Genomic DNA, 27,215 nt, shown 5'->3' on the forward strand with positions numbered 1-27,215 from the left:
CTACAGTCCAGTGGGTCGCAAAGAGTGGGACATGACTGAGCATGCATCTTAATATATCCCCACCCTCCTACTTTCCCCTTCGGCAACCATAAGTTTGTTTTCTACGTCTGTAACTCTGTTTCTGTTTCATAAGCAAATTCGTTGTATTATTTTTTAGATTCTACATATAAGTGATATCATATTTTTCTTTGTCTGACTTCCTTCAGACAAAGGAAGTACATATATATGTACACATATACATACACATGTGTGTACATATGTACATATATTCTATGTATGTACATATATATGTACATATATTTTAAACTGAATCACTTTGCTGTACACCTGAAACTAATGCAGCATTGTAAATTAATTATATTTCAGTTAAAAAAAAAGGATCTCTCCATTCAAGTTCATGGTTTTCATGCTGCTGCTGCTGCTAAGTCGCTTCAGTCGTGTCCAACTCTGTGTGACCCCATAGACAGCAGCCCACCAGGCTGCCCCGTCCCTGGGGTTCTCCAGGCAAGAACACTGGAGTGGGCTGCCATTTCCTTCTCCAATGCATGAAAGTGAAAAGTGAAAGTGAAGTCGTTCAGTCGTGTCCAACTCTTCACGACCCCATGGACTGCAGCCTACCAGGCTCCTCCGTCCATGGGATTTTCCAGGCAACAGTACTGGAGTGGGGTGCCGTTGCCTTCTCCGATGGTTTCATGAGAAACAAACAAACCAAAATTCCAGTTCAGGTTGCCTCATTTCTGATTTCTGTGAAGCAACAAGGCTGAAATAATTCAGGTTCTCATTTTCCCAACAGTCACTACTATGAACATTTAGTGGTTGTTTCTGTTTGGGGCAAAAAAAATAGCTAAAAGTTGTTTGTTTTTTCCTATTCCTGTCTTCATTATCAATAGTCAGTCTCTATTATATGACTGAAATAGGTATGAAAATTTAGAAGTCATTATCTTTCCTGTCAATATTATTTTCAGATAAGATTCTTATATAAAATCATTTTCAATCTCTCCTTAAATTTCATCTCTCAAGTGAACTTTTATCAAGGACATCAAGACCAGACACATTGCAACTCAGCACTTAAGGCTACTAAAATGACAGAAAATCCTCACATTAGCGCCAGTCTCTTCAGCTGAAGGGGAGGAAAAAGCTTGGTATGCAAAAGTTATTTCTGAGTCCTTTAATAATTCAATCACCATAATTAAATTTTGACTCTCATAGCCACAATGATGAAAGAGGAGGGGGAAAAAACCAGGTAACAATAACTCCCAGTGATTTGAGTTCTGCCCCATGAACTGAACAGTGTTTGATGGAAACTTGGATTCCTTCGCGTTGCCTCCCTCCTCCTCCCCAGGTGAACGGAGATGCCTATTATTTTCATTTAATTAAAACCTAGTTGGCTGGACCCAAGAGAGATGGGAACAATTGTGCTTTTGTGCCTCCATCAAGCCCTGGCGGCTCTTAGCCGCGTGGAGGAGGGCGGGGTGATGCCCGCTCTTGCTTTCTCTGCGGTGCGGTCACTCAGGAGGTCTCTTCCCTTCCAGCACGACAGCTGGCTCCGTGTGGCTCTGTCCTCTCTATGAAAATAGCTCAAGCATCGGAATGGAGTTCTTTGGCTCCTGCTGCGTCTGTTAGAGACATAACCATCAGGATGATTATTCGTCTTTATGAACTACACTGAGTTTATGCAACCTGAAGCTCTGCTCCATCAATCATAGAAAATCCCTTTCTCTTTCTTGCTCCTGCCCCCTCCAAAGTCCTAAATCCGCTCTCCTAAGGGCACTGGTGACCAAAGGAAATGCCCAAGGGCTTTGGGCTCCCTGCTTACCCGGCCTTCCACTGGATCCTGCTGATTGCTCCATCCTTCTTAAAGCATTTCTCTAAGAAAACCAGATGGCCTGGCTAACTGGCAGTACTTCCCACACACGCTGTCCTGAAAAGGCAGGACTGATTTGTGCTGATAACCATCTGGAATGGAGGTACAACCCCAATGAGGACCTCAAAACAGGAGGCTACAAAGCCATGCTTCCTCCTCTCTCCAGTCACAGTCTAGACTTGTCCTTCTTATCCGCAGAGGGCTGGTGGCCGCCAGTCATTCGTCTTGGACCTTCGCATCCTCCTGTCTCTGGGGACTTAATCACATCTCCTTCTCATGATTTCTCAGTCTCTATCACTGCCAAAAGCCAGAAGCTCCCAACATAGAGTACTGAACTCAAATCTCTGTCTATATAAGTCTCTGCCAGGCTTATCGAGCAAGTATATCCAACAAGCAGTAGATAATAGACATACTTGTCTTTCCCTTCTGTTTGTTCACTCCCTACATGGAGTCAACCAGAATCCAGATAATTCTATTTTGAAGTAGCTCTTGGAATTAAAATTATGAACCCTTTTAAATCACATGTATTGATTTTTTACTTGCATTCAGGACAATTGCGGACAAGACGCTGACGTTGGGAAAGACGGAGGACAGGAGGAGAAGGGGACAACAGAGGATGAAATGGTTGGCTGGCATTACTGACTCCATGAACGTGAGTTTGGGCAAACTCTGGGAGATGGTGAAGGACAGGGAAGCCTGGGGGGCTGCAGTACATGGGATCTCAAAGATTCGGACACAACTTAGTGACTAAACAACAACAACGGGTAGTGCAATGGATAAAGAATCTGCCTATGAATGCAGGGGACACAAGTTCAATCCTTGGCCCGGGAAGATTCCACATGCCGCAGAGCGACTTAGCCCAAGTGCCACACAACTGCAGAAGCCCATGTGCCCTAGGACCCTCGAGCAGCAACTACTAAACCTGGGACCCACAACTACTGAAGTCTCCATGCCTAGAGCCTGTGCTCTGCAACAAGAGAAGCCACTACAAATGAGAGGCCCAAGTACCACAAGGAAGAGTAGCCCCCACTCCCTGCAATTAGAGAAAGCCCAAGCAATGCTTCAAAGATCTAGCACAGCCAAGAATAAAATAAGTTAATTAAAAAAGACAATTGCCTTTATTTATGTCTATGATGAAGGTGGCATTTACTTCTGTTTTTGCACGAGCACCCTTCACCCAGGAACGTGCCTTTGTCTACCCTGCTTGCATCACTGGGGAAGGGGGTAGCTAATCTGATTGGCTGGAGACGAACACTTCACTGGGTTATATCTCATAGTGACCAGTGATGGGAAGCGCCTCCAGGAGTATATGTGCTGTCTGTTTCCACCTGTCAGGGGGTAGATAAGCTCTGTGGGATTGGCCTTCTTGTATTCAGAAGCAGAGAAGGGCAAGCCTCACTTTTACCCCTGGCCTAAGCTGCTTTCTCCTACCTAGCTTTCACCACAGAGTTCTAGCAAAAAATGAGAATTGGTCAGCAGTGTTTGCCCAGCTTCAGAAAGCAATGCTACCTGGTACATACAGGGAGGTGCTAAGCAAAGGGATTCAGGGTTCAAAACCCAATTCTCAACCCCTAACATGGCCCAGGAGGACATTCCAGGAAACTCTGTCATCCGAAGCAATGTGAGGAGACACGGCCTCCACACAACACAGAGAAACTTCCAAGGATAGAGAAGACCCAGATAAAAGGTCCCTAAGTGAGATGAAAGGGCTATCGGAGCAACAATCAAAGGCAAAGGGAAATTCAGTCCCACCTTTTCCTTTTTTGTTTTTTGATACTTTCATTCTGGTCAAAGACACCCCAATATTTATAGGGGTCCAGTCTTTATTTGTTCAAAGAAGAGCCAGGGTGTCTCTCCTGAGAAACTCACGTTCAAGAGAACTAAGATGGAAATGACTAAATGGTCATATTTTAGTTGTAGGTAAAACATACCATTTAATATTTGGAAAGTACTAAGGTGTGAAAAAGAAATGCCTCACCCCCTAGACCCCCACCTCCTGCAACTTCTCTCCTTTGAGGGGACTGCAGTTATCAATGACCTGATTCCCCTTCCAGATATTGAATTATCCTGTTTCAGAGCTACATCTTAGGGAAAATGCATTTATGCTTCTCAAAACTCCTAAGCAAAGGAAGCAAAAGAGAGAGAGAGCAGTGCTATAATTTATGTATTCTGATAGTGGGTCCGCCTGGAAGAGCTAAAATATGGCCATGGAATATCAGGGTAAAGTCCTCCAGAGAGAAACTAGGAGCTTATTGGAGAAAGGAACACGCTCTCAGATCTTTCCTACAGCCCTGTCCAGACCTAAAGCCCAGCGGGGCTTTGGATCCCAAGAGCAGCTGGATGCCCTTCGAGGACACCCACACCTTGGACCTCTGCCTTTCCACAGTGCCATTGGACACTTGACATCCAGAATACTGGGCTTCACTCCATCCATCTCTCTTGCTGTCATGACAACAGGCCAGCCATTTGGAAGCCCCTCTCCCTGTCCCCTGCACCTGGACCACAGCTGCTGACCACATCTTATTAGACCCAGGTGCAGCCCTGGTTGCCTGCTTTCTGATGGACTAGTGTGGACTAGGAGGAGGGACAAGGCTCACTGGAAACAGTAAGACCGGAAAACAAGCCAGCAGTTTTCCCGTCTGCTATGGCTTATGGTGGAAAGATAAAGCAAAACAAATGCAAAGAGAATAAATTTAATTTATGTGATGGAAGAAATTTACTATCTCTTATTGCATTCTAGCTTATTTATCTAGTATCTCTTAACTTGATTTTCAGCCTGCTGTTCATGGACCATGTCTTTGTGATGATTTTATCTAGTGCTAAGTGGGCAAAAGAACTGAATAAAAACAACCCTAGGTTTCTTCCTTGCCAAAGAGGTCATAAATTCAGATATGAAAATTAGACTTCAGGGCAGAGTGGTGATTCAAGAAAGCAGGATTAATATCATATGTAGTCATAGAGACCGAAAGTTGACTGTAGACAGAAGCCTTCCGTGAAAAATTGTTTATACTAGTCAGAAACTGGAATGCCCATCCACAGCAAAATTATTAAATAATCTAAGCTACTTCCATGTGATCAAAAACTTCAGAGCTATTAAAGGAGATGAATCTGTGCGTGTTGATGAGGTTAAGATTACCCAGATATTGATAACTAAAAGAAACATAGTCGACAAGTGCCTCCAGCTCCATGAAAATTTGTGTTTATTTATATATGTACAGGCTTCTCAGGGGGCACAGTGGTAAGGAATCCACCTGCCATTGCAGGAGACTCAAAGGATATGAGTTCAATCCCTGGGTAGGGAAGATTACCTGGAGAAGCGTGTTAGTAACTCAGTCGTGTCCGACTCTTTGCAACCCCATGGATGGTAGCCCACCAAGCTCCTCTGTCCATGGAATTTTCCTGGCAAGAATACTGGAGCGGGTTGCCATTTCCTTCTCCAGGGTATCTCCCAGACCCAGGGATTGATCCCGGGTCTCCTGCACTGCAGGCAGAAGGAAATGGCTATCCACTCCAGTACTCTTGTCTGGGAAATCCCATGGACTTCAAAAGAGTCGGACATGACTGAGGGACTGAACAACAACAAAAAATATATGTGTGTATGCATGTGTATGTTAGATAGATATAAATTCAGATATATGATACGTGTGGAGATTTTCCAAAAATATACACAACACAAGAAACTAGGACAGTGGTTATCTCTAACCATGGAGTAGAGTATGTGAGACAGGAGAGATTCACATTTCATTGTATTCTTTCTGTGATGTTTGAATCCTCTTTCCACGTGCATGAAATCACTATTTTCATCATAACAAAGTCCCCAAACCCCACTTAGCTAATGAATGCATGCACAAGAAGAAAAACTGCCTGCATATATATGCAGATTTAAAAAGCCCTAAATTCTCTGCTGTATTCTAGAAAGAATTAAAATAAATATAACAAATGTCCAGAGAGTGAGTTACCACACCAGCAAATGTCAAATATCCATAAATAAGTGATCCATGTTCGTCTGCATGAGATCCATAAAAGTCGCCTTCAAGCATGACCAAGACACTGCGCTTCGAAGCAAATTTATGGAAAGCATCATTTTCATTTAGTGTGCTATTCCACTACCTCAAGGTCAGGCTACCAAGGTTAAATGTAACATTAACATTTAGAAGTGCTCTCCTGTGGAGCGGGGGTACGAGAGACAGTTAGCGCTTCTGAAACCTTTAACCTTTTGGGAAAGGAGTCACATGGCCCACATCCCAAGTTCTTTCCAGGTTTTTAAATGATTCTGTCCAGCTCTGACTCCGAATATGAAACAATGGACAGAAACAGGCTCAAGAGGCTGGAGACATTTTGTGCTATTACTTAAAGATTTAAAAATCTTCCCTTCTGCGGTGTGTGCATGCAAATTATCTTTCTTCATGACATTTCATCTACATATCATTAACACTTCATCACATGAAAGTGATGGAGGAGTAGCTTACCAGCAGGGTTTCCGCAGGTAGCAGAGATGTTCCACAAGGTTTGTTCAGACGTTCTGAAATCGTCTGGGCCTAACGAAGTCCAGCTGCGTGAGATGAAGAGGGGACAAGGAGGCAAAGTTGGGGCTTACAGTTTGCACAAGGCTCAAGATTATGCAGGCAGTTTCCTGTGCAGAAAAGGACACCCTCATCTGTAGAGTGCTTTGTAAGTATCACTCCTGATTGCTCCAGGTGGCTCAGCGGTAAAGAACCCGCCTGCCATACAGGAGACGCGGGTTCAATCTCTGGGTCGGGAAGATCCCCCCAGAGAAAGAAATCGCTACCCACCCCAGTCTTCTTGCCTGGAGAATCCCCATGGACAGAGGAGCCTGGTGGGCTACAGTCCAGGGGGTCACAAAGAGTCGGACACAACTGAGCAACTAAACACAGCCTCCCTCTGTCTTTCCTTCCCATCCCCTCTGTGTCTTTGTCTCTGTCTGCCTGTCTCTCTCTCTGACGGCAAACTCTTTGTTTCTCTGTACCTCTTTCTTTCTGCTCTGTCTCTGTCTCTATCTCTGGCAGAATCTGTTTCTCTGTCTCTCTCTGTGTCTCTGTCTCTATCTCTGGCAGGCGGTATCTTTGTTTCTCTGTGTCTTTATTTCTGCTCTGTTTCTCTGTCTCCATCTCTGGCAGACTCTGTCTCTGTCCCTCTGCCTCGCTCTGTCTCTCTGCATGGCCCTCTAGCTCTCACCCTTGCAGTTTTACTCCTTCCCCTCCCAGAGGAGTCTCTGCTTCTCCCCACCATCCTACCCTCATTGCTCAAAATCTGTTATGCTTTCTCCTTCCCCATGTCTCTGCACCTGCCCTGGGAGAGTTCAGTTCAGTTCAGTTCAGTTCAGTTCAGTCGCTCAGTCGCGTCCGACTGTTTGCAACCCCATGAATTGCAGCACGCCAGGCCTCCCTGTCCATCACCAACTCCTGGAGTTTACCCAAACCCATGTCCATCGAGTCGGTGATGCCATCCAGCCATCTCATCCTCTGTTGTCCCCTTCTCCTCCTGCCCCCAATCCTTCCCATCATTAGGGTCTTTTCCAATGAGTCAACTCTTCACATGAGGTGGCCAAAGTATTGGAGTTTCAGCTTCAACATCAGACCTTCCAATGAACACCCAGGACTGATCTCCTTTAAGATGGACTGGTTGGATCTCCTTGCAGTCCAAGGGACTCTCAAGAGTCTTCAACACCACAGTTCAAAAGCATCAATTCTGCGGCGCTCAGCTTTCTTCACCGTCCAACTCTCACATCCATACATGACCACTGGAAAAACCATAGCCTTGACTAGACAGACTTTTGTTGGCAAAGTAATGTCTCTGCTTTTAAATATGCTGTCTAGGTTGGCCATAACCCTCCTTCCAAGGAGTAAGCGTCTTTTAATTGAAAGGGCACCTCCTACTGCCTCACGAACAGGACCTCTCTCGGTCCTTGTCTCACTTGCTCCTGCAGCGTCTGGTGCTCTTGGTCGCTTTCTTTCCCCCTCACACTCGCTGCCTCGGTTTTGATGGTTCTTCCTGAGAACCCTGGCTCCCAGCTCCTTGGCGCACCCCCCTCCCAGGTCCCTTCGCAGTGTCCTTTCCTTCCACCTACCGTGGATGGTGAGTGTTTTCTGGGCCGTCTGCTTGGCCCTCTTTCCACCCCACACCACACCAGCTTCAAGAGTCAGTCTCACTGCTCCAGAGAATTCTTTCCTCCATGTACTGAGGACTCAGATCTCATCACAGCCCAGATGTCTGCCTCTGCCTCGCTCTGCCCCGAGCTCAAACCCTGCTGGTGGTAGCCACTGGGGTGGCCCTGGGGTACCCCAACAGACCTCAGTGTCACTCCCTTCCGTGTTCCTCGTCTTTCTCTGCCATTGGCTCATCTCACAGCCAGAACCCAGCACACTGGATGCTGGCAAAGCTCTCGCACATGCTTGGATGAACCATCTCAGGACAGGCCCTACTGCATCAAGACGGAGTGACTCCTCTGAATTTTGCTTTCGGGTGAGCTTGGTGGTGCCTTGAGTGTGTGAGTAACTATGTCCTGGTGATGGGGAAGCAGCGCAAGCGAGCAGAGAGGGGGATCTTGGACTATGGTTACAGTGATGAGTCTTACATAGGAAACCCTCCTGAAAGCCTTTCCTGCCCCCAAATACTCCAGGCCCTGAGCAGGTAGAGCTCTCCAAGCGGACAACCTATGTGATGTTTTTGAGTGATGCTTCATCAAATAAAAACCTTGTTCTTGAAAAATCCAAATATTATATTTGCTGCAACTGTGTTCCAGGCATTTTTCTGGGAAGGCATAGAAGTAGGGCATACTTATGGTGACTCATGCTTTTCTGGAACGGATGTTTGGTTTAGTTTTTAATAGCACAGCTTGGGAGTCGGTGAGATCTGGGCTCCAGTTCTGTGCAGGGAGACAGTGCAGGCCAAGCTCTCTCTAGCTGTTCTTTCTTCATCCGCGAGATGAAGAGAGTAAGGACCCCCATCCCCTAAGGACCCCACAGGACCGTCGGAGGAGCCTGGGCCGTGAAGGACCCAGGGCTTGGAGAATAGTAAACCCCAAACAGTGTCAGAAGTGGTGTCTTATCTTCTATCGTAGCATGGTATATTATTCACCTTATTGCTATACATACTCACTCCGTGGTGCGCCTGAACGTCACTAAAATACCACCTAACGCATGAGGTGTAGGTTTTCCAGTCTGTAATTATTTCAGTAAATGGTTGTCTGTAGACTTAATACGAGAATGTGACTCCTCAGTGTAGATAAGAGTACGAGGCTTGGGACTTCACTAGTAGTCTAGTGGCTAAGATTCCAGGCTTCCATTGCAGGTGGTGAGGGGTTCGATCCCTGGTTGGGGAACTAAGATCCCACATGCTTCAAGGCATGGCCTAAACAAACAAAGAAACAAAAAAGAGAAAAAGTCTTTATTCTCCACTTTCGATTGGAGAGTGAGTATCCCATACATGCTGCCTCCTTCACATTCTGCACACATGTGAATAACCACATCAATGACTTTATACATTCAAGCTCCATCCTTGTCAGACCCCTGGTTCTGTCTACCACTGAAACTGGCAAAAGTCATCTACATCTGAAGTCTTGGCTATGATTAAATGATTCTAGGATGATGACTTTGTGACAGCAATTTAAACTCAGTATTTTACAATGTTAGAATGATGTTTTGTCTTTTTTCCTGCTTTTAACTTGTATGCCAATGTATGAAGTGGGGTGTGTAAAAGGTATGTGATGTGTGTGGGGTGTGTGTCTGGTGTGTGTGTGTGTGTGTGTGTGTGTGTGTGATGTATGTGGTTTGCATGTGTTTCTGTGTGTGGTGTCTGGTATGTGTGCTTGTAGCATGTGTGGGGTATGTGTTTGCGTGTATCATGTATGTGTGACATGTATGTGGTGTGTACAGGGCATGTTGTTGAATGTGGCATGGCTCTTGGCTGTACCCCTGGATCAGGGCATCCTTCTCTAAGGCTCCAGTTGGCTTGAGTAGGGTCTGTTTCCATCCCCCCAGCAAGCCCTCGGCCTTGTGGGAGGCTCAGGTGTGGGCTGCCCAGACCCTCCCTGAGGTTCTCACCAGCCCAAAGTCTTGATGAGGGACCGAGAAAGCTGTGACCATTGGGCAAACAAAACTTCCCATGCTGACCTGGCTCACGTGCTTGCCAAGCCTGCTTTTGAGAAGGCCCTTGGCTGGTCTGGGAACTTGAGTTTCAGGGGGAGGGTTCCTGCGTTCCCTAGACTGATCAGATCACCTGCACTGCTCGTGTGACCAGGATGGTTTGTGCTGAGCCCCTGCTCTCCTCTCGGAGTCTGGAGTTTGGGTCCCTGCCAGGCAGAGGGTGCAGCAGGACCAGCACCCAGTAAAAGCCCTGGGGCTAAGTTCTGGGAGTTCTAGAGCGTCATCGACTAGGGGGTGGTCTTGGAGACCCCCAACATGACCTTCCTCCTTGGGGATGTATAGGGATGAAATGAAAGTCTTGGCGGTTTTGAGAGGCTCAGGGTCCCTTGAACACCACCCCCCTCCGACACACACACTAGTATAAGGCCTCTTCAAGCAAAAAGCTCTGAGTTAGACCATTTCAGAGTCTGAGCAGATAAGAGAGGATAAAAAGATGCCCCTCCATCTTAATTTATCCTGTCCACTAGCTTCAGTTACAGCTGTGCTAGGAAAATTGTGTCGCTTTGTACGTGAAAAACCTGATTCTCTAGGAACGTGGAGAGGGTAGAGAAAGGTTCGGAATGATGACAGACAGGCTGCCAAGGGGCCATTAAAACCTCAAGGCGCTCATGTTTCCAATATTTTAATATACAGCAGTGTTTTATCATTTATCTTTTAATTTTCAAAAAACTAAAAGTTCTTGAAATGGTAACTTATTACTGTTACAATTCAAGCCCTGAAATGTGGAAAGTTGAAGCATTCACTTTTGCAGGAAAAAACAATTCAGCCTTAATGTTAGAACTCATACTATTTTGCAATTGTACAAAACCTCCTCCTGCTTCTCAAGAACTGCAATCCCACTACAAAACCAACCCGAACATTCGAGAAGAGACAGGGGCAGGTTTTTTGTTTGTTTGTTTTTAATGGATTAATCCTTTGCAGGTCAGCAAACCAGATCAATGATTGAATCCTAGAGAGCCAGAATGCTGTGATCAGCAAGCAGGGGGAAAGCATGCCTGATGAGTCCCTAGGTGCATGCTTGCAGGTCACAGGTTATTGATGACTGGAAACTGCATTGGCTTGTAGCATGGGTCTATAATTATAAATTGTATAACTTACACACACGCACACATGTCAACCCCAGGGCTGAGTGATCAGGAGCACAGACTCTGGAGACATACGTTGGAGGCGAAATCCTGGATTCTTTTCCTACCTTTTGGCTCTGTGATCATGAAGAACTTTTCCAATCACTCTCAACCTCATCTTTCTCATCTGTAAAGTGGGCACAATTAGCCCTACATCCTGGAGGTGAAGACTCAATAAACAAAGTATCCAGAAGGTGCTGTAGACACAGGATGGGGCAGGGTGCTGAGAGGCCTATGGGGGGCCTGTGAGCTTCCCAGGTAGACTCTGCTGCACGTCTGTAGGGAGGGGCTCTCTCTGCCTTGGGTGGGACTGACTTCCTTTACTTTTCTCTGCTCAGTTTCCTCCTCTGTAATGTCTCCTGCACGTGACTGCTTTGAGAATCACATGATTTATTAATAATCCCCATCCAGCACCTAGACAAGGTCATGGCCCAGGCCCAGGACTCACTCAGGTTCCTACTATCATTACTATTATCCCAAAATATCCCTGAGCCACACTCTTCTAACATCTTGCTTTACACAGTGCTTTGCACCCAATCTGTTTCCTTTATACTCAACAGATTGCAATTTTTTTTTTTGGAAAAATTAAATTAAGACAGTATAAGGGTTTAGAGAAGAAGGGAGAGTTCCGACTGGCATGCAGAAGAGAAGTGATGCTCTGGAGAAGCAAGGGGACCCAGGTGGGCAGGGAGTGTGCAGAGGCCTAGAAACCAGAAGTCAGGAAAGGCAAAAGGCTGAGAGGGGAATTGTCTGCCCAGTGTTGAGAAGCGCCATTCTGAAAAGTCTGACAGATTTTTTTTTTTTTAAGATTCCACATATAAGCAATATCATATGATATTTGTCTTTCTCTGTCTGGCTTACTTCACTAAAAAAAAAAAAAAGATACAAATGAACTTATTTACAAAACAAAAATAGACCCACAGAGGTAGATAACAAACTTATGGTGACCAAAGGGGAAGAGGTGGGAAAGGGATAAGTTAGGAGTTTGGGATTGTCACACACACACACTAATATACACAAAATAGATAACCAACAAGGACCTACTGTATAGCATGGGCTTCCCTGGTGGCTTAGTGGTAAAGAATCTGCCTGCCAATGCAGGAGATGTAGGTTCAATCCCTGGGTCAGGAAGATCCCCTGGAGAAGGAAATGGCAACCCACTCCAGTATTCTTGCCTGGAGAATCCCACCAACAGAGGAGCCTGGCGGGCTATATAGTCCATGGGGTCACAAAAGAGTCAGACACGACTTAGAGACTAAACAACAACTCTGTAGTGTAGGGAACTGTATTCAATAATTTGCAATAATCTATAAGGAAAAATACTCTGAAAAAGAATATATATAGGAATCACTGTGCTGTATACCCAAAGCTAACACAACATTGCAAATCAACTATACTTCAATAAAAAAGTAAATAAAATATAAATTGTAAAGACTGAAGGAGAGAACAGTCTTCTGTTACCATGAATACACAGCTGATATTCTTAAAGCATCTCAGGTTTCTTGTTAGCATAAGCTCACTTACCAGGCTGTAAATGCCTGGAAAATAAAGATTCTACATCATTTCACCTAGAATCCCTCCCCAGGTACTTCACAAAAGAATCACATCGAATGAGCAACTGAAAATTGTTTACCAGTATCAAAAGAATGTACAGGGGAAACATATTAGCTGCTTTCCTTTATATTAGCAAGCAGGATCCAAGGCAGAAGGACTCTTACGAATTCATCAAGCAATTTCCTGTATCACTGGAAACATATTAACGAACAGATCAGCAGCAGCCATCCTGCATTTAGCATCTACTATGCCCTGGTAAGGAAAGAGATCAACCTTTGCAGAAATTCATCATATAAGTGAAGAATGTAGCTTATCGGTGACAAAATGTTAATAGATTCCACAACTGAGTTGCTTGAGCAGTTACAATGTGAGGGAACAGACGGTGATGACTGTCCATGCTATGAATGGAATAAGTTGGATTCTGTGCCAGGAGGAACCAAAGCTTCATTGAGCACTGGCATTGTCAACGTTTCCTGCTAGATCATCTTAAAACAAATCATGTGGAACTGGAGGATAACGGAAGTCAACCACCAAATGGTTTCAAAGTGAATTCAAGTAAGCAGTGGCGCATCCGTGTTGCTATCCAACGCAAAGTGTTCACTGAGCGCTTACTATGTGTCTGGCTCAATTCTCAGTGGAGGGAGAAGGAGCAGAGTTATTGGGCTTTGTTCAGGCCAGAATTTGGATGCCAGCAAATGGTAAAGTAAATAGGTAAAAGGCAGAAATATAAAGGATATAAGGTCAGATTTCTTAAAACAGAAGTGTGCTGAGCAGTATATGAAGTCCAAATAAACGTGAAACATTTTCACAGAGAAATTTTGCTTGAAAATTTGAGAGGAAATCCATGACTTTTAATACAGATAAGTTATATTGAGTCATGCAAAAATTTCAACAATTTTTATGGTGAAATGCAATACTTGAAAGAAATTCTCCACTTGTATTGGCACATTTAGGTCTCATACCCCTTGGGTGTGTATTTATTCTCCTTTGCTATCCTTTGAAGTTCCACAGGATAAAATCTGAAGAGTCCTGCTTTTGTGTTTCCTCTGTGCATAAATATTTTGTTTAATATTTTCACTTAAAGTAAAAAATAAATAGTACTGTTTGCAGTAAAATGAGTGTGGTTTAGAAGATGATAGTATTCGATACTAACCAAGGTGTAACTGAGGTCTTCACGGCTCTGCAATCTTAATGGAATTTAATTATTAATATCATTTTTTTAACTATTGTAGCTCAAACATAAAAGCTTGCTCCAAGAAAAGCTGTCCAAATGACATTACCTTTCAAGAGCCAGAACCTCATACCTGACAGCTGACATTAAAATACACTAACATCATTGATTTGGAAAATAATGAAAATAAGAGTTTGGATGATCCAAGTTCTCCATGTATAGTAGTCAAGCTAAGGATGTATTGACTGTAAAACATGGTACTGGCCCGGAGGGACCAGTTCAGTGTAAAGTAATCTGAATAGTTTTGGAAAGAAGTAGACTAGTTCAGGGATCTGCGGGTGGATGGGATCCTAATAACGCTTCTCCAAGTTCACTGCAAGTGGAGGCCACCTGAGATGCTTATTAAACATCCAGACTTTTGGCGTCCATCCCAAAGATTCTGATCCAGGTCTGGGAATCTGTGTGTTTTCATCAGCACCTCAGGGGAGTCTGATCCGGGTCATTATCTGACTTAATGTTGAGAGAATTGGACCCATGGCCCAGAGACAGACTTCACCGCAGCTCCATGCACTCCTGAGAGGGAATAGAAACTCAGGTCTGTGTGTTGTTACTCCAGGAGAGGGGACCTAACACTTTCCTCAGACTCTCAAAGGGGTCCTGACTCCGTAGCATCTTTGGGATGTAGGAAGGAGACCCCCGGGGTGGACCCTGCAGTTGGCAAGACCCAGGAAAGGGGGGAGGAAAGAAGGAAAGCCCTAAGATGGCTATTAGCCTGACCATCTCAGCTCATGGATACAAAAAAATAAGTTTGGACCTTAAATGAAAATATCAGATAAAAAAAAAAAAGAAAAGAAGAGGCTGCTATAGATGTCTTTGGGCACAAGCAGTTTACATCTTCAGGACCTTCGGTCTATCTATCTCTTTGTCAACAGATGCACCGTTGTTATGACAGCAGGGGAGGAAGTATGAGACGGCTGCAGGAACGGTCACAGGCAAGTCAAATGTGTTCTCAGACTTGCAGATTATTTTTAACCTCCCTGGAAGACTGACCAAGAGGTCTAGAACACTGGAGTGATTTTAATTAGGGGAAGAGAGATTTGTGTTTCTGACTTCGAGGTTATTTCTTCCTCCTATGAGTGCTCTCAAGGGCTATACAGATAGATGTCAAAGAAAGGTTAAAGGATAGAAGATGAAAAAGTTTAATCAGAAAAAGAAAAGCTTCGAGAAACAAAAAGAGGAGGAAGGGGAGGGGTGAGTGCTTACATTCCTGAAAAATGGATTTCTCGAACAAAGAAATTGTTTTATCTAGGTGATCAGACCCTGTGAATTGAGCTTTCTCTCCTTGCGGCTGTGAGTCGGTGAAGGGCTGGCCGCTGATTACAGAGAAGAATCTCTGGCTGAGGAATAAAGAGACGTGCTCTCCCCGCAGCAAGTGTTGAGGGGAGCCCAGCCTCCGGGGTCTCATCCTCCACACCCAAGCCCCTTGTCCTAAGCCTTTCACCCAGGACTCTTCATCTGCTTTCCCTCTGGGCTTGACATGCTAGTGCAAGGCTGCTAGCTTGAGGGGTGCATTTCTGTACCCCTGGTTCCTCACCCACAGAGAGGGACCCTGTATTCACCCTCACCCCATCCCCAGCTCCTGAATGAGGCCTGGACCCTCCTGTGCTGAGATGTCGGTCTGGTAGGAGGGCTTTGACTTCGCCTCTATGTATCTGTCCTTAGCATCCCCCAACCTAGAGGGGGCTCTACTTGAACTTGGCAGAGAGAGTGTGCATGGGTTCCTGGGGGTGGAGATGTGAAGACAGGGTTCTGACCTTCTCGTTCTCTAAAGCCAAGCTGACAAAAACTGACCAGCTACAGCTGTGAGCGTATCAGGGGCCCCAAGAGGAAGATAAGGTCATTTGATGAGCCCCCCTAGACCCAATATCTGACGAAGTGGCCTCAGCCAGACGAAGGGAGGTCGTGAAGGGTCTATTTGCAGAAGCACGAGCAGAATGGGGGGAGGGGACACACGGCTTCTTCATTTGATCCCCCACCAGGGATCAAACCCACATCCTGCAGTGGAAGCGCAGAGTCTTAACTGCTGGACCACCAGGGACGTCCCTGGGGCTTCTATCTGACGCAGTGTTAATTAGAACCATTTCTGGTGTCCTGACAATATGGCAGATCTCTTCTGATCTACGGTCACTTTTGATGTCTTACTTTTACCTCGATTTCAGCCACTTTGGAGACGATGAGTGTCTGTTTCCTTGAGATGCTTCCCTAGTGGCTCAGACGGTAAAGTGTCTGCCTGCAATGTGGGAGAATTGGGTTTGATCCCTGGGTAGGGAAGATCCCCTGGAGAAGGAAATGGCAACCCACTCCAGTATTCTTGCCTGGAAAATATCATGGACAGGGAAGCCTGGTGGGCTACAGTCCTTGGGGTCACCAAGAATCGGACACGAATGAATGACTTCTCTTTCCTTCCTTCCTCCCTCCCTCTCTCTCTCTTTCTTTCCTTGAGGTGCTCCAGGAAACCAAGAGTAAGCCCTACATAGGTCTCATGACCAGATATTCCAATACGTCCTCCAAATTTGGTGAAGATTTTGTTTTCACAAGATGTAATGACAAAAGAAAACTATTAATTTTCCTTATAAATTCCCTATGATAAAATCCCCACCATAAATTTTATTTGGTTTGGATATGCTATTGTTTTAATGTATCACTTAATTCTTTTTGCTAGGATTTTATTTAGGACTTCTGTTTCTATACTTGGGCATGTGATGTGTATAGAGTTTCCTTTTTTATACAGTCTTGAAGCATTTGGTATTGGGATTATGCTACCTTTGTAAAATTTATTGACCTACGTGAAGAAAGTAATAAGACTTTACTGAGCGATATAAAAAAATGTTTAAAAAGATAGATGGAGATATCCTATATTGAATGGGAAGAGAAAATCTTAAAATGTTAATTATTTCTAAATTAACTTTTAGCATTAATGAAGTTCTCATCATCCCATTGCAATTATCCTTTAGAATTTGATAAAATGACTGCAAAGCTTATCAGAAAAAGAAAGAAACTGGAACAGAGTCATTTTGCTGTTAGCGTTCTCAGTGTATTTTCTAAATATGCAGTATATGGGTTTAATACTTTTAGTGGATGATCTTTTATGTTTAACCAATGTTACTGATATCACTTCATATGAGGAAATTGTTATTGTGGTCAGAAGATGTGATCTACGAGATTTCTGCTTCTGGAAATTTTAATGATATTCTCTTTGTAGCAAGCAAATGGCCATTAAAAATTTTTTTTTTAATTTTATTGGAGTATAGTTGATTTACAATGTTGTTAGTTTCAGGTGTACAGTAAAGTGATTCAGTTATACATATACATGCATCTATTCTTTTTCAAATTCTCTCTCCATTTAGGGAATTACAGAATACTGAGCAGAGTTCCCTGTGCTATAAGTAGGTACTTGCTAGTTATCTATCTTATATATTTGTTGTTGTTGTCTGACTCTTTGCAACCGCAAGGACTGCAGCACACCAGGCCTCCCTGTCCTTCACTACCTCCCTGAGTTTGCTCAAACTCATGTCCATTGAATCGGTGATACCATCCAACCATCTCATCCTCTGTCGTCCCCTTCTCCTCCCACCTTCAATCTTTCCCAGCATCAGGGGCTTTTCCAATGAGTCAGCTCTTTGCATCAGGTGGCCAAAGTATTGGAGCTTCAGCTTCAGCATCAGTCCTTCCAATGAATATTCAGGGTTGATTTCCTTTAGGATGGACTGGTTGGATCTCCTTGCTATCCAGGGGACTCTCAAAAGTCTTCTCCAGCACCACAGTTCAAAACCATCAATTCTTTGGTGCTCAGCCTTCTTTGTGGTCCAATACTCAGATCCATACATAACTAGTAGAAAAATCATAGTTTTGACTATATGGACTTTGGCGGCAAAGTAATATCTCTGCTTTTTAATATGTTGTCTAGGTTGGTCAGAGCTTTCCTTCCAAGGAGCAAACATCTTTTAATTTCATGGCTGCAGTCACCGTCCCAAGTGATTTTGGAGCCCAAGAAAATAAAGTCTGTTGCCGCTGCTTCCACTTCCCCGTCACTTCATGGCAAATAGAAGGGGAAAAAGTAGAAGCAGTGACAGCCAGGCAGGCGCCTTGGACAGTTACCCTGGAGTTTGGCATGTGCTGAACTGGGGGGCAACTAGGATGTGTGGGGTCAAGTGAGGCCTCCAGCGCAAGTGAGGTGAGGCTGAGGAAGAGGAGGTGGGATCAGGCTGGGGTCAAGAGGAAGAGCGTCGCTGGCAGCGGAAACAACAAGTGCAAAGGCCTCAGGCAGGAGGTAAGCAGGCATTTGGTGCCCTGAGTGGTGGGCAGCCAGGGTTCTTGGATGCAAACCACAAAAAACTGACTCTGGCTTCTGAAGTCAGAAAAAGAGCTTACAGGAAAGTTACTGGACAGGCTGGACAATCAAAGAAGACTGGACACCCAGGCCGAGTGAAGTTCAGGGGCCTGGAGGCTCAGACCAGGACCAAATCCTCACCACAGGAATAGCCAGGGGAGGGAGATGTTACTGTGGATGGATGACAGATGCTCTCACCAGGAACATTACCGCTGGACGCTGGAGCCCACTGATTGGACCGGATCCTATGCTGCCTCCTGGGTTGTACCTGCTCCACTGTCAAACTCCGGGGCCTGTGCTCTCTTGGCCGAGCCTGAGCCCCTGGCCTGCATCTGACCGTCTAGGGGAAGGGGCACCTTTGCCAACTTGCTCCCTGTGTGGAGGGAAGCCTGGGCTGGGGTATTGAGTTTGACCAAGTCCAGATTGTGTGCCTGACCCCAGCTTCCAGGGAGGACGGGGAGGAGCATCCAGATTTGGGGGGTCCTGCAGTGAGAGATGGATACCAGCTCCCACTCGACCCAGTGCTGCAACGTTTCCCAAAGAAAGGGAAAGAGGTAAGCAGTGGGGTGGCAGAAAACTGACCAGTGTCCCTGCAGGGAGAGGGCAGAGTGCAGAGCGTGGGGCTGCAGGAGGAGAGGGGCTGGATCACAGAGCAGACTGTCACCTCGGTTCAACGAGCCGAGCCTCGGACCCTGGAATCACCATGGGGGACGGGGATGTTCTGGACGCAGGGACTGTCCTGCTGTTCTCTGCTCGTGTGGTGGGACGTGACAAATGGTCCCCAGGCCACGTCTCTGAGGCATCAGGGTCCCTTCCAGCAGACTGTGGCAGTGGTTCCTCGGGGACTGTCCATTTGAGCGCTGACCCCGCGTGGCCTCTCCCTGTCCTGAAAGGGAGGCTGAGACCAGAGCTGACAGCTGCAGCGCCCGAGGGTTGTGTGTCTGTGGATGGCACGGGGTTTGTGGGAAGGGCTGTCACTTCCATGACTCACAGCGCACTGAACTTGCATTTATGAAATCTGTTCCTTTTGCGCGTTTTTACACAGAGAGAAGTCATAAAGGCAGCTCTCAGAGATTAAATCAAGGACAGCCAGGATGCTGTAGTTCAAAGGACATCCCTGAAGGGCAGCTCCCCGGGGCCAACCCCTCCCGCCTGGAGCCTTGCCTGCTGGCAGTGACTAGGGACCACACGGGGTTGCAGGCAGAGAGCAGGGCCCTGGCCTTGCTCCATGGGCACAGATTTCATCTTCATCTTAAGACTTCCTTCCATGGATGCCCTGTGCCCATCACACTGCGTGTTTCACATTTTTAAATAAATTCTGTGTTTACTAGGTGAATAACTTAATTGTATTTTTGTGTTGAAAGCATCAATTTGTTCCATGTAAATTTTAACAGTGTACCATGGGAGTTGCCTGGTGGTGCAGTAGATAAGAAGCCGCCTGCCAGTGCAGAGGACACGGGTTCGATCCTTGGTCTGGGAAGATCCCACGTGCTGCAGAGCAACTAAGCCCATGTGCCATCACTACTGACCTGACTCTAGAGCCTGTGCTGCACAACAAGAGAATTTACTGCAGGTGAAGAATAGCTCGCACTTGCTGCAAATAGAGGAACCTCGCATGCAGCAATAAAACCAGTGCAGCCAAAAATAAATACACACACACACACACACACACACCCCCCACAAGTGTGGTAGCCCTCTTTCAGCATCTGTCATCATCCTTCAGCATCCCTGGGGCTCACACCTGCCCCCGTCTGGACTCTGGGGAGCCCCGGCTTGGGTGGGGAGGGGCTTGGGGAGCACTCAGCCTTCCCCACAGCAGGCAGGTCACCCCGTCCCTCACGCTCAGGGACACGACCCTTCAGAGCATGCCGGGAATTCTAGGCATGAGGTTGGCAGGATTCAGGGGTCCCTGCTACCCCAGGATGGTTTTAAGTTTTGAATAGATCTGAAGGGGTCCTTGAAGAGAGGGGCACAGGGTATTTCAACAGTTAAACAGAGTTTTCCAGAATCCCTTCCCCAGGAGTTGGCAGACTGGGAGAGCTGGGAAGGGGGGAGCAAAGACATTTTGAGAACCGTAACCATGTCAGGAGTGGACTTCAGAATTCAGGCCCCCTGCCTCCCCCACACACCCATCATGCCCTTTCCCTGGGGACTCCTGTGCCGTCCCAGACAAGCAGGCTCGGCAGGACCCTTATGTCTCCCAGCCTAGCACCAGGCCGATGGGACACCTTTCCAGCCCCATTAGTCCGGGCTCAAACTCCTAAGGCTGCAACAGGGGCAACTTGTTGTTTGGGTCTGGGACACACGGGGGTGAGGAGTCTGCTGCGAAGTAAACAGCCCTCTCCCAGCTCTAATGTGTTAGTTGGCATGTGGTTGCAGGGCCATTAAAGAAAATAAAGACACCTGTGTTGTCTTGGAGCCCGTAAATCTGCAGGCACCGAGATGAATGTTAAAACACAGATGCTGTTGTTTTCTGGAGGGCTGGGGGATGCTGAGCCAGTTTTCTTCTGATGAAAGTGAAAATAAAAAGAGAGAGAGAGACAGGGATGGAGGGACAGGAGGAAGAAGAGAGGGAAGGAGGAAGGAAAGAAGGGAGGGAGGGAGGAAAGAGAAAAAAAGAAAGAAAGAAAATGGCTAAAGCAGAAGACAAAGGCAGGTTAAAAAAAAAAAAAATCCATCCACAGCCGCAGAAACATGTCGATAAAGCACAACCTACCAGGGTATAGCATTGGATCCGCCCCTGGTGGCCATATGTGTCTGAGCTGTAAAGAAAGGAGGTGTGTGTGTCTCCATGGCCCTCTACCTAACCTCTGCGTCGTTTTCATGGAGACCACTCACCCTGATTCCCAGCCTGGGCGTTGCCATGGTAACCAAACCGGCACTCTGGAGGGCAAGGAAGATGGCCACTGATTCCATGGATGCTTCGATGAGATATTTACAGCAGGGCCAGGCACGAGCTTGCCCCAGGGCTGGAGGGAGGGGGCTGAGCACGTTGGCAGCACAGGCCGCTTCCCTGAGCAGAGCAAGGCTAGTGGACAGCATCCCGGTGAGTGCGTGCTCTCTGGGCGGTTTTTCAAAGGAACTTTCCAGAAAGGAAAAATTGTCACTGTACCCTTCATCTAAGGAGACCTACACCCTGTTCATCTGTTTTCTCAATATGTCAGGATGTCATGTTTTTCTTTCATATGCAGCGAGGTAAGAACGATTTTTTAAAGGCAATTTTTATAAACACAAAGTGATGTCCTAATGTATGCTAGTTGTGGAGGAGAATTGAAAGATGATGAATACCGAGAGTGTGAACATAAAGCTTCATTGCTGCCCTGTGCACCTGAGCTGACATCTCTCTAGACCACACAGGACTACGAATAGTAGGTGGGCAGGTAGTGGAGGGGTCATCTCTCCTCTCTGCACCCTTTCTGGACCCTGCTCTGCAGTCAGAGCTCTGCAAAGCCCATTTCTGCTTTGGCAGCTGCTTCCTGGGAGACTCTGTCCGCAGGGCACTAAAGGAAGTCTGCAACACAGCCAGAGGGATGAGAGCTCACGTCACTCCATCCGCCTTTTGCGGCCGACAGCCTCGCCTCCACCTGGTTCTTTACCCCTGGAAAGAATTCTTTACCCCTGATCACCCCTGTACCTGGAAGCAGCTGTGGGCTTCAGTTTTCGGCTTCCACTGGCACAACCACATCTTGAGATGCCAGCATCAATCAGCCAACACCCACTTCAAAGGAAACTGTGTCCCAGCTCCAGGAGGCCCCCTCCCCAACCCCACGACCCCCGCCCCGACCCCCGCCCCGAGCACCTGAGGTGTAACTGCAACCTGCAGAGACTCGGGTCCCAATGTGAGGTGGGGCTGTTCCTCCATTCTGGGTTCCATTCACCCCATCTTCTTCTCTTTGTTTCTCCAGCCTGAGGGATGGTGGCTACCTTCTTCGTGAAGCAAAGGAAGAAAACTTTGCTCTACTCGCCTAGTTTCTTCTGGCTGGTCTAATAATTACATTTACATTAGACAGATTAACAGGAGAAAATCAATTAATTTCATAGTTTCAGAAATCCCATGTACGTAGAAGGGCCCGAGACCCCCATGTACCTGAAAGGGTCAGACAGAAAGGCAAAGTGAGGGCTGAATGTCCTCCTGAGCTAAGGAGTGGGATGGACACCTGAGGCTTTCAAGGACAGGAGGACCACTTACAGGACAATCCGAAGAGCAGATGTCGGGTAATTGGATGCTTGCCCTGTTGTATAGATGGGGCCGCTTAAATAAAATATTTCCCTGGTGATAAATCTTTTTCTGGGAAAAATTCCCAACTTAAATTGTTCTAGTCACTTAATGGAAGGACAATAGTTTCTCCTGAACCCACAGGGTTTTCCTCGCCTTTAGCTCAAGATAATCCTCATGCAAAATGGTATATTTGGGGAAGTTCGTTTTGAACTCTTATATCTTTTGCACTTCCCTGGTGGCTCAGACGGTAAAGAATCTGCCTGCAATGCAGGAGATCCAGGTTCAATCCCTGGGTCAGGAAGATCTCCTGGAGAAGGAAATGGCAACCTACTCCAGTATTCTTGCCTGGGAAATTCCATGGACAGAGGAGACTAGTGGGCTACAGTTCATGGGGTCACAAGGAGTTGGACACGACTAAGTGACTAATACTTTCACACTTTTATCTTTTATCTTGGTGTCTCCTTTTGCCTTCTTAGTCCTCTGATACCTCTTTCATTATTTCCCTCTATTTAATCCTCTCTGTTCAATGACTAGGGCAGCTTCTATTTTCCTAATGATACATACAATTCCATGACCCATTCTAGCCCCTGATCTAACCACCCTGACATAAAAAGGTCATTGCTACATATAATACCTATAACTATTTATTGTTCATTTTCCTGTGATAATGAAGCATAATCTTCCACCACTGATGGGCATTTGGGAAGCCTTGGGTTTTCACCACTACAAGCATTCCTGCTATAAGCAGCCTCGAATAAGATGGTCATTTCCATGTATTGATACAAGCATCTCTGCAGGAGGGTTTCTAGAAATTCCTTGTCTTTTCTCTGATTCTCTTCCCATTACCTAGCAGAGTCTATCACCCACCTGCTTTATCAGCATGTAATCTCAGAATCACTAGTTATTTTTTATGTCCTTCATCTTCTAGTTGCTTCAAATATCTATATAACCTATCACTGTTTAAAAATATTGCTCTGTATACAAAGTTTTACCATCAACAAGGGACATTGAACTTGATTTTCGACAACCTTTTGCTGTATTAACGTGTTCTCTCTACTCTTGTGTGCTCAGTCATGTCTGACTCTTTGTGACCCCTTGGTCTATCGCCTGCCAGGCTCCTCTGTCTATGGAATCTTCTAGGCAAGAATACTGAAGTGGGTTGCCATTTCCCACTCCAGGGGATCTTCCTGACCCTGGGATCGAACCCATGTGTCCTGTGTCTCCAGCATTGGCAGGAGGATTCTTTACAACTGTGCCACCTGGGAAGCCCACTATTTACTCTTAGGTAGTAGAAAGTGAAGTAGAACTAAAGAGCCTCTTGATGAAAGTGAAAGAGGAGAGTGAAAAAGTTGGCTTAAACTCAACATTCAGAAAACTAAGATCATTTCATCTGGTCCCATCACTTCATGGCAGATAGGTGGGGAAACAGTGGAAACAGTGGCTGACTTTATTTTTTGGGCTCCAAAATCACTGCAGATGGTGACTGCAGCCATGAAATTAAAAAACGCTTACTCTTTGGAAGGAAACTATGACCAACCTAGACAGCATATTAAAAAGTAGAGACATTACTTTGTCAACAAAGGTCCATCTAGTCAAGGCTATGGTTTTTCCGGTAGTCATGTATGGATGTAAGAGTTGGACTATAAAGAAAGCTGAGTGCCGAAAAATTGATGCTTTTGAACTGTGGTATTGGAGAAGACTTTTGAGAGTCCCTTGGACTGCAAGGAGATCCAACCAATCCATCCTAAAGGAGATCAGCCCTGGGTGTTCATTGGAAGGACAGATGTTGAAGCTGAAACTCCAATACTTTGGCCACCTGATGTGAAGAGCTGACTCATTGGAAAAGACCCTAATGCTGGGAAAGATTGAGGGCAAGAGGAGAAGGGGACAACAGAGGATGAGCTGGTTGGATGGCATCAACAACTCAATGGACATGGGTTTGGGTAAACTCCAGAAGTTGGTGATGGACAGGGAGGCCTGGCGTGCTGGGATTCATGGGGTCACAAAGAGTCGGACACAACTGAGCGACTGAACTGAACTGACTGAATATGAAAGTTAAAAGATTTATCAAACCCAAGTGAATTCATGATATTAACTATGAATAGCATACCAGACTGAAACTATGAAATATTCAGGTAGTTTTCTGTTTTCTACTAAGAATAAACTCACATTTTAGATTCCTTAGTCAATGTAGTTGAAATATGCCTCGGGGAAAAAAGTGCTATGACATTTTTCTTAACCCATGAAAAGAATTCTGATGCACTTCTATTGATTCCATAAATTAAATAAATATACACAAGCAAATCTTTTATCACCTTTACCTAGGAATTTTAAAGCACATATAGGTTAAGCATGAACAAAAACAAAAGATCATTCTCAGTCTCTCTAAATATTTCTGTAATTGGTCCATTTGTATCTATTTCCTTACCACCCTCTGGTTCATGTCACCGTTGCTTCTTTCTGGGATGTCTGCAGTGACTTGACTGGTCCCCCTGTCCCTGCCTTGCTCCTCGAGGACCCTTGACCCAGTCCTCACAGTACCCAAGATTCCTGCCCAGAGGGCTCTAACACAGCCTGCACCAGCCCTTCCTGAGCCGGTTTCTTAGTAGGATCTTGACAGGTCCTATCAATCTTCTCTGCCCCAGGGCATGGCCCCTGGTGTTTGGGGGCAAGTCCACACTCAGAATTCAGCAGCAGCCCCTGTCTGCTTCCCTCTCAAGGGACTCATCACCAGAGTGGAGTGGAACCCAGCCTCCTGTTGTTCCTGGGCCAGTTGGGAGCAGACTAACTTTGGCAGGCAGGCAATTCCCCTCTGAGGTCATTATGTGTAGATTTTCCACTTTGACCACAAAAGTGACCAGCAGCAAGTTTGGCTCAGAGGGGCTACCACAGCCCAATACAGCAGGTGCTTTCCTGGGAACCCCCTGGACCCTCTCTCCATGAGAAAATCTCATGCTGATGCTTTTGTCACCTTTTGGCTTTGCTCTTCAACACTTCAAAATTTCCCTTACTTTCAGTTCAGTTCAGTCGCTCAGTCGTGTCCGACTCTTTGTGACCCCATGAACCACAGCATGCTAGACCACCCTGTCCATCACCAACTCCCGCAGTCCACCCAAACCCATGTCTATTGAGTCGGTGATGCCATCCAACCATCTCATCCTCTGTCGCCCCCTTCTCCTCCTGCACTCAATCTTTCCCAGCATCCAAAAAAGTTGGCATTTGACATGACATCTCTGTGTCACTGGGCTTCACAGGTGGCACTTCTGGTAAAGAACATTCCTGCCAGTGCAGGACACGTAAGAGACACAGGTTTGATCCCTGGGTGGGGAAGATCCCCTGGAGGAGGGCATGGCAGCCCACTCCAGTATACTTGCCTGGGGAATCCTGTGAACAGAGCAGGCTGGCGGGCTACAGTCCACAGGGTCATAAAAATCTGGACACAACTGAATGACTTAGCATGCACGCATTCTTTGACACTGGGGCTGCTGAATGGCATCCACCAGTCTTATGTAATGATAGTCATTAATAACTTTACCTAAATTTATATCATGCTTTACAATTCAGATATAGAATTTAATTTTACCCACGTAACAACTCTGTGAAGTGTGCAAACAGGGCATTGTTTTTTTTTTTTTTTTTTGGTTTTGTCTTATTTCTGTTTTGTTTTGTAGAAGAGTGAATAGAGATTCAAAGCAAGTAACAATAAATTGCTTGACACCATGCTGCCAGGGAGAAGGAGAACCAGGTAATACATCTAGTTCACACAATTTCAAGTGCCACAGGGCTGTAGCCATGTGGAGCTGCCTTGTCACAGACCAGTGATGGGTGAGTAGGAAACCACAGTTAGTATCTCATCTGTATGGGACTTGCCCTCTGGCAGCCTCACCTTTCTGGAATGCATCTAAAACCAGGAAGCAGAAGACTGTCCTCAAAGGAGCAGATTGTGACATGTGCACAGCCTTCTGGGGTCACTGGAGACTGATCTAGTTGGTTTCACTGTTGACCAAGGGGTTGGGGTTGAGGAGAGTGAAGGTGGAAGTTCAATTGGAGACGAACTGGAGGCAGAGACCAAGAGGCTAACCAAGTCCTGAAGCTCAATAGAACCAAGTCCGAAGGACTCATCTGAGGGCCAAGGGCAGGAAGTGAGGGGGGTGGTGCTTGTTGCAGGGTGTTGCTGGGTGGACATGGCCACAAGAGTGCACCTAGGTGAGGCCCTAGAGAGATGGCCGTGGTTGCCCAGGGGGCTTCTGGTTTTTACGGACCCAGAGTGCATGATGTGTGGTGGGTAAGGCTGGCTGATGGGGACCTAAGAGCATGAGCAGAGAGACAGAAATGTTAGTGAGGGGTCCAGCCTCGGCTTGGGGACCGGGAGGCAGAGAACTGAGTAAGAACAGGGGTAGAACTTCAGTTCAGGGATCGGAAGAAAGTAGTGGGATTCAGGGGAAACCGTCCTGTGTCCAGGGGACTCTGAGTTTCTAGTTTCACCCTGAGACTCTAGAACGAAGACTATTTAGCTCTGGGCACTGAGCCAGCCAGGGCTTCCCTGGCTGGCTCAGTTGGTAAAGAACCCACCTGCAATGCAGGAGACCCTGGTTCAATTACTGGGTCAGAGAGATCCCCTGGAGAAGGGATAGGCTACCCACTCCAGCACTCTTGGGCTTCCCTTGTGGCTCAGCTGGTAAAGGACCCGCCTGCAATGCAGGAGACCTGGGTTCAATCCCTGGGTTG

At 46.2% G+C, this 27,215-nt stretch overlaps 1 long non-coding RNA gene across 1 annotated transcript; it reads right to left on the bottom strand.

Moving 5' to 3' along the window:
- Nucleotides 1-1,153: 1,153 nt before the first annotated feature.
- On the bottom strand, nt 1,154-21,116 carry LOC145504560 (uncharacterized). Its single transcript, XR_014052299.1, has 4 exons — nt 20,985-21,116; nt 8,984-9,235; nt 6,334-6,416; nt 1,154-1,616 (listed from the first exon to the last, which is right to left on the bottom strand). It is a non-coding gene; the product is annotated as an uncharacterized LOC145504560 (long non-coding RNA).
- Nucleotides 21,117-27,215: the final 6,099 nt, after the last annotated feature.

Source organism: Giraffa tippelskirchi, chromosome 5 (assembly GCF_054371585.1).
Source record: "Giraffa tippelskirchi isolate mGirTip1 chromosome 5, T2T-mGirTip1v1.2.pri, whole genome shotgun sequence".
Lineage (NCBI taxonomy): Eukaryota > Metazoa > Chordata > Mammalia > Artiodactyla > Giraffidae > Giraffa > Giraffa tippelskirchi.